At 39.9% G+C, this 7,855-nt stretch overlaps 1 pseudogene; it reads right to left on the bottom strand.

Moving 5' to 3' along the window:
• Nucleotides 1-5,534: 5,534 nt before the first annotated feature.
• LOC132528063 (peptidyl-prolyl cis-trans isomerase A-like) lies at nt 5,535-6,092 on the bottom strand (annotated as a pseudogene).
• Nucleotides 6,093-7,855: the final 1,763 nt, after the last annotated feature.

The raw sequence follows: 7,855 nt of genomic DNA, 5'->3' as shown, positions 1-7,855 counted from the left end.
CTCCTGATATTGTATGTGGTTTTAGACACTATCTATTCACTTTCTTCAAGGGAAGGTAAGGATTCGGTAATCTATATACCTCCTACCCAATCAGAGCTAAAGCAGCTTTTTGGTGAAGTCAACTTTCATTAATACCATCATTATGTGCAAATATTCACAAATAAGGATATAATATATTATGATACATACTTTGCTTTTCATTTGCTTGTCCAATTACCTACATTCACTCCCAAAGTCTGAGAAAAACCCTTCTCAATATATTAGCTCATCACCAATCCCCCTCTTTCTTTTCCCTTTTCCCCTCTTCTTGGAGACATTCCCTTACTATACCTGTATTCCAGTCTGGGCTGACTGCCCCTCCTTAGGGCTATTGTATGGTGTCTTCCTGCGACGTCTCTTGCCAACCAGGCTTGAAGACAGGCAAGCAAAGGAAGGAAGGACAGTTAGAAAGGATGATGAAATAAGTATTAGTCTCAGCGAGATGTCAGGGCTGGAGCTTAGCTGCCCTGCCCAGCCACACTTTGGGTTATCAGGCATCTCCAAGACAAATGTTTGGGTTGAATTATAAGGCCTCACTTTATCGGTGCTTCCAGGACAATAGAGGATATGGAAATTACATCCTCTTCTTTAACTACTATGGATATTATTTTTACCTATTCTGAGTACTTCTGTACTTCCCTAGGTGAGATGTGTGCATTTTTAGAAACTCACTATTTTTATGCACCAGATTTTCAAAATACCTAAAGAGCAGTTTCTTTTTAATTTTTGAATTTTATTTATTTATTTATTTATTTATTTATTCATACACAGCTAGAGCAGTTTTGAAATGCCATAGGTGGTGGCGTTTTTTTTTTTTTTTTTTTTTTTTTTAGATCTTAAAGGCACCACTATTCACAAAGTTGGGAGGGGACCTAAAAAATGTTCATGTACTATAACTAGAGCCTTTATAGCACAGAGATTAAGTTTTCTATCTCTGGCCTCAGTCTGGATTTAAAACACAGCTTATAAGCTACAGGACTTGGGCAAATCAATTAACTTCTCTAAGTCTTAGTCTCTCTTCTGTAAACTGGAGATGATGATGATAATAATACTTGCCTTGTAGGATTAGAATGAAAAGTTAATGCATCTAAAGTACTCGGCACAAAACCTGACACACAGGAAAGAACAATTAGTATACAGTATTTATTACATATTTTCATGCTAAAATATAAAGCAGCAACAAAAGTCAGAATGTAAAGACACATAGAACAATTTTATTGTTTTTAGGAGACTGGGATATTCTAAAGACTCACTGAATTAATTTATTCATGTATTCATTTATAAAACAAGTATTAAGACTTGCTATGTTCAAGTATTGTGGACAGTGCTAAAAACACATAAATGGTTTAAAAAAAAAAAAAAAGGCCTGTGCAGCATTACAGCAGCCAAGAGTTGGAAGCAACACAAATTTCCAAAATAGATGAATGGATAAAGAAATGTAGTATATACACACACTGGAATATTATTCAGACTTAAAAAAGGAGGCAATCCTGGCACATGCCACAACATGGATGAACCTTGAGGACATTATGCTAAGTGAAATAAGCCAGTCACAAAATGATAAATATTGTATGATTCCACTCCTATGAAGTATCTAAAGTAGTTAGAATCATAAAAACAAAAAGTAGACGGATGGGTGCCAAGCGCTAGAGAAAGGGTAATTAGTGTTTAATGGGAGTAGAATTTCAGTTTTGCAAGATGAGAAAGTTCTAGAGGTCTGTTGTACAACAGTGTGAATGTGCTTAACACTATTGAACTGTACACTTAAAAATGGCTACAGCGGTTAAGTTTAATGTTACATGGTTTTTTACCACAATCAGAAAAAAATTTTTTAAAGCCCCGCAATTAGCAAATGAAATGTTGGGTCTATGATGGCTGGGTGGAGCAGCTCAGGTCCAAGGCTGGTGAAATAAATGAGCACAAAGGAAGACAGCAGCAGCGCTGGGAGTCAGCTGCATGGCTGCACCCCGTCTAAGACTGCAGCTCTAAAGGCCCTCACATGTGGAGTGTCAGGCTATGACCAAGAAACAGGCATTATTTCATTTAGTTCCATAATATTCTTATGCGATAAGTGCTATTGTTTTTGCTGCTCTGTAGATGAGGAATTGAAGCTTTGAGAGATTAACTTGCTCAAGTGGTGGAAATAGTGATTTTGCACTTGAGCAGCTTCACTGCATAATCCATTCTCTGCTACTATCCTCTCTTGGGAAGGTGAGGAAATCTAGGACAGATGCCAACTAGTTGATACAACAGCAGAAGGCAAGGGTGGTGACAGGAGGCAGAAGGTGCCTTAAAGGAGGCAGGACTTAGACAAAGTGGGTCTTATTCCATATGCCAAATTTAGAAAAACCCATCAGTGGTGAAGTCAGAATCACTGAAATCAGTGAATGAACAAAATGAGCAGAGTGCAGGAGAGGAAGCCATGATTGAAATTTTGCAATCTTTGTGGGCAACACATCTCAACACAACACAGCAACTTTTAAAAGAATTGCTTTGGGACTTCCCCGGTGGTCCAGTGGTTAAGAATCCGCCTTCCAATGCAGGGGACGTGGGTTCAATCCCTGGTCGGAGTTCTAAGATCCCACATGCTGCAGAGCAACTAAGCCTGCCCGCCACAACTACTGAGCCTGCACGCCACTACTAGAGAGAGAAAACTGCATGCCACAACTAGAGAGGAGTCTGTGCGCCACAATGAAAGATACCGCGTGCCGCAACTAGACCCGACACAGCCAAAAAATTAAAAACAAAATAAAGAGTTGCTTCAATTTGCCTACTCTGCTCTTTTATATACTCAGTATATATATATATATATATATATATATATAAATATATATATAAAATACACCATGGGTATCATTTGATATATTATTTACCCAAATATCTTTACAAAGAGTTGTTCACAGTAATCAGGTGGTGAACAGAGTTCTTAATTACTTTTGTATTTTGACCTCATTTTAATGACCATTATTTATTTATTAAAAAAAAAATCTTTGAGGGCTTCCCTGGTGGCGCAGTGGTTGAGAGTCCGCCTGCCGATGCAGGGGACACGGGTTCGTGCCCCGGTCCGGGAAGATCCCACATGCCGCGGAGCGGCTAGGCCTGTGAGCCATGGCCGCTGAGCCTGCGCGTCCAGAGCCTGTGCTCCACAACGTGAGAGGCCACAACAGTGAGAGGCCTGCGTACCGCAAAAAAAAAAAAAAAAAAAAAAATCTTTGAGGCAATTTTTAAAAAAGAAATTTTATTTATTTATTTATTTTTGGCTGCGTTGGGTTTTCGTTGCTGCACACAGGCTTTCTCTAGTTGCGGCAAGCGGGGTCTACTCTTCGTTGTGGTGCACGGACTTCTCATTGCGGTGGCTTCTCTTGTTGCAGAGCACGGGCTCTAGGCACGTGGGCTTCAGTAGTTGTGGCATGTGGGCTCAGTAGTTGTGGCTTGTGGGCTCTAGAGCGCAGGCTCAGTAGTTGTGGCGCACGGGCTTAGTTGCTCCTCGGCATGTGGGATCTTCCCAGACCAGGGCTTGAACCCGTGACCCCTGCATTGGCAGGCGGATTCTTAACCACTGCACCACCAGGGAAGCCCATGACCATTATTTTTTAAATTATTTTTAATTGTGGTACAATACACATAACATAAATTTACAATCTTAATCATTTTTAAATGTTTAGTTCAGTGGTATTAAGTATATTCACATTGTTTTGCAACTGTCACCACCATCCTTCTCCAGAACTCTTTTCATCATTGCAAACGGTAACTCTGTGCCCATTAAACAATAACTCCCTATTCCCTCCTCCCTGCAGCCCCTGACAAACACCATTCTACTTTCTGTTCTAGGTATCTCATACAGGTGGAATTACACAATATTTGAATATCGACTTAATACTGGCCAACAAACCTCAAGGCCATTCTTCTGAGTCTCCTCGGTCATCCACACTGCTGCAGACCTGGAGGAAACCTCATTGTACGGAAATTCTCTGACCTCAAGAGCTAGAAATCAGTTCTTTGAAATAAAAATCACCATTTCTCTTAGAGGAAAGTTTGAAGGACTACCCTAGCATTGGACTGAGACTTTAGAATGGAGAAAAAGTAGAAAATAGTTTGGGTTGAGTTGGGGATCAATGACTTGTGTTCAATGTTTGGCATGTGAGCCCGTATGTATTAAAAAATGGGAAAATTTATCCTAAAATTCAGCTGGAAATGAGTTCTGGATTGTTCACTTTTGTGTTCAACATTAGTGTAAAAAACTGATTCAGTGTTTTTAAACTGGGCTGTATTACCCATGGAACTACCCATGGAAACTCCTTTGCTTTGGTGCAAGTTTTCTCAACCTGGGCATTACTGACATTTGGGGCTGGATACTTGTTTTTTGCGTGTGGTGGGGTGGGTGGTAAGGCAGTCCTGTCTATGTAAGATGCTTAGCAGCGCCTTTGGCCTGTACCCACTAGATGTCAGTAGCACTCCCCCACCGAGTTGTGACAACCCAAAATACCTCCAGACATTGCCAAATGTCTTCCAGTGGGCAAAGTCACCCCTAGTTGAAAACCATGGCTTTAGGAGGATGGAGAAGAAAAGGCACATTTCTTGCTTTGTTGAAGAAATTCAACTCTAAGTCTTTACTCAGACCTGAACTTAGATAAAAATTAATGTTGTCAAATTGGCTTTAGACTAAAACCAGCAAGCAATCCCTTTTTGCACTCATTTCCAATAAAAATAACAGATTCACACTTTCTTAAGGGAAAAAATACCGGGGGACCGGGGCTGCATGCAGGGCTATCTGGTCAGGATGGTTTGCAAGAAGCAGCACCTTCTACCTTGAGTTACAGGCCGGTCCCTCCTGTACCAATCACATTTCTGAAAGCACATTAATGCATCTCTCCTATTACCAGATCCACAGCTACATATTTACAGCAGACAGATTTTAGAGGTGTCAGATGCAGGGCAGGTGCTCAAATATTTAGTAGGTAAATAAGGGTAATCAGAACCAGATTCATAGAGACCAATCCATAAAAAAATTGTAACCTAAAAACGAACTCACTTCTGATGTTTTCAGAGTATGTAAAATTGAGTTGTTTGTGATGTTAATTCTAACCATGCTGTTCTTCAGTTTAAGTCTTCAGTGAACTCCTTAGTTCAGTTAGATTATATCTCAGAGTATCTAGTACTCAATCCGGGGTCATTCTCCACTGGCATCCCATGTTCCCATCTAAACCAACCTGTGTAATGATGCCCAGCTGGGGAGACATAAATGATACAGTCTGGAAAGCGAATTCAATATTGTAACTTTGTAAGAAAAGGAAAACTTTTTTTTTTTTTTAACGGTTGTTTAGTCTTTATTTCATAACCATAAACTTAACTTTGCAATTCAGCTAAACTTGGAGGGGAATAAGGAAAATATGGAACCCAAAGAAGTGCAATGAGAGCACAAAGATTATAGTATATTTGGAGCAGATGGGGATGAAGGGGTGCTCTCCTGAGCTACAGAAGGAATGGTCTGGTGGTTAAGATAAAACACAAGTCAAATTTATTATTAGATTTGTCCACAGTCAGCAATGGTGATCTTCTTGCTGGTCTTGCCATTCCTGGAACCAAAGCGCTCCATGGCTTCCACAATATTCATGCCCTCTTTCACCTTGCCAAAGACCACATGCTTGCCATCCAACCACTCAGTCTTGGCAGTGCAGATGAAAAACTGGGAACCGTTTGTGTTGGGGCCAGCATTTGCCATGGACAAGATGCCAGGACCCGTATGCTTCAGGAGGAAATTCTCATCATCAAATTTCTCCCCATAAATGGACTGGCCACCAGTGCCATTATGGTGTGAAGTCACCACCCTGGCACATAAATCCCGGAATTATTCTGTGAAAGCAGGAACCTTTATAACCAAAGCCTTTCTCCCCAGTGCTCAGAGCACGGAAGTTTTCTGCTGTCTTTGGAACTTTGTCTGCAAACAGCTCGAAAGAGACGCGGCCCAAGGGCTCGCCGTCGACGGCGATGTCAAAGAACACGGTAGGGTTGACCATGGTTGGGCTGCGCGGGAAGTTCCGATGTGGCGGCGTCTGCAAAAGGAAAACTTTTGAACTAAAACCCCTGAAAGAAAAGCTATAGCCAAGCTTTCTTGATTGTGAGAATGCACAGATTTTTTTTTTCTTTTTGAAAGATATTTTATGGGGACTTTTAAGAGAGTATATGAGATTTCTTTTACATTTTCCAAAACAAATCATGGTTTAAAAAGTTCCAGTGACATGACGTAATGCTTCTTACTTCATAGAGCACTGCCTTGCTCTTTGGCTTCCCTCTGCTCTCCCTACCCTGTCACCCCAATGAGCCTCAGATCCATTGTTTCCAGACTAAATTTAAACATCACCTCTTCTCCTAGGAAGCCTTCTGTGATTACACCTTATGTGTACCCCCACCCCCATTCTCTAGCTCCCATCAGCACCCTGTGTTATTCTCTACTATAGCACTAACCACACTGTATCATGGTTATTTGCTCTACTCTGTCTCCCTGAAGGCAACTACCCACATATCTTCTGCATGGATGAATGTACGTAAGTTTGAAATACTGAAATTCTGATACATTTAAAGATTTCTTGTATTTTCCTGTTCTATTTTAGATTACTATTATAAGAGTACTTTAAACCCAGCTATTTAAGTAATCAGTATATCTTTAAATAAGGATTGTTTTTCTGTATTTAGTAATTTCATAGTAAAGGCGTCTGTAAAATTGCCAAGTACGAAATAATTGGAGATGTGCCAAAGATGTAGCTATTTGTTATAGGAATATCCAGTGAAGATCAACAACCCAGGATTATGCTGCATACATACCAATGAATATTCTGCTGCTGTTAGAAGTCATCCTATAGAAAAACAAAGAAGGAATATATTCAAAATGTATTGTTTTTTTGTTTGTTTTGTTTTTTTTTGTGGTACGCGGGCCTCTCACTGTTGTGGCCTCTCCCGTTGTGGAGCACAGGCTCCGGACGCGCAGGCCCAGCGGCCATGGCTCACGGGCCCAGCCGCTGCGCGGCATGTGGGATCTTCCCGGATTGGAGCATGAACCCGTGTCCCCTGCATCGGCCGGCGGACTCTCAACCACTGCGCCACCAGGGAAGCCCTCAAAATGTATTGTTAAATACATGCACAGAACAGAAGCATTCAAAATCTTAGCTAATTCTAATCTTGTCATTCTCTGGTTAACAAAACTTAATGTTCCCTTACAGTTTTCAGCATTAAATCAAATTGATTATCTTAGCACGCCACAAAATAACAACACAGATCATCTAAAGTGGTGCTATGAGAGGTAATTTTTTTCCTTCAGTTTTTCATTATTTTCCAAATATTCCACAATAGAGATGGATAACTTTTTAACTGACAGGTTTTTTTAAAGCTTAATTCTAGACCTTTCATTTGCATGGCTATAAAACTATACTGATTAACTGCAATAAAATGAACTAGAACAATACAGGAAGCAAAGATGTCAAAGGTTAAATTAAAAAAAAAACCTCAGGTATTATGGAATAACATTAATCCTCATTTCTATTTACTGTAAATGTTTTTCTAAATTAACAATAATAAGAAACACTTGAATTTACAAATAGATCTGGCCTGAAGATTTTAGTTTTTTACTGTAAGACATAACTTGATGAAAAGTCATTTTGACCTGAAGTTTATAATAAAATATGAAGGAATATAGCAAATTTACTCCGAATATGAAACCTCAGGTTCAAATCATATCTTACTTGAAAATGTCAGAAGTCTATTACAGATTCTGAAAACCCACAAGAAACAAACATGTTTTAAAACCTGGAATTATATGTTT

This window comes from Lagenorhynchus albirostris, chromosome 10, assembly GCF_949774975.1.
Source record: "Lagenorhynchus albirostris chromosome 10, mLagAlb1.1, whole genome shotgun sequence".
NCBI lineage: Eukaryota > Metazoa > Chordata > Mammalia > Artiodactyla > Delphinidae > Lagenorhynchus > Lagenorhynchus albirostris.
Note: the sequence above shows the minus strand (reverse complement) of the source record. Positions and strands in the feature narration are given on the sequence as shown.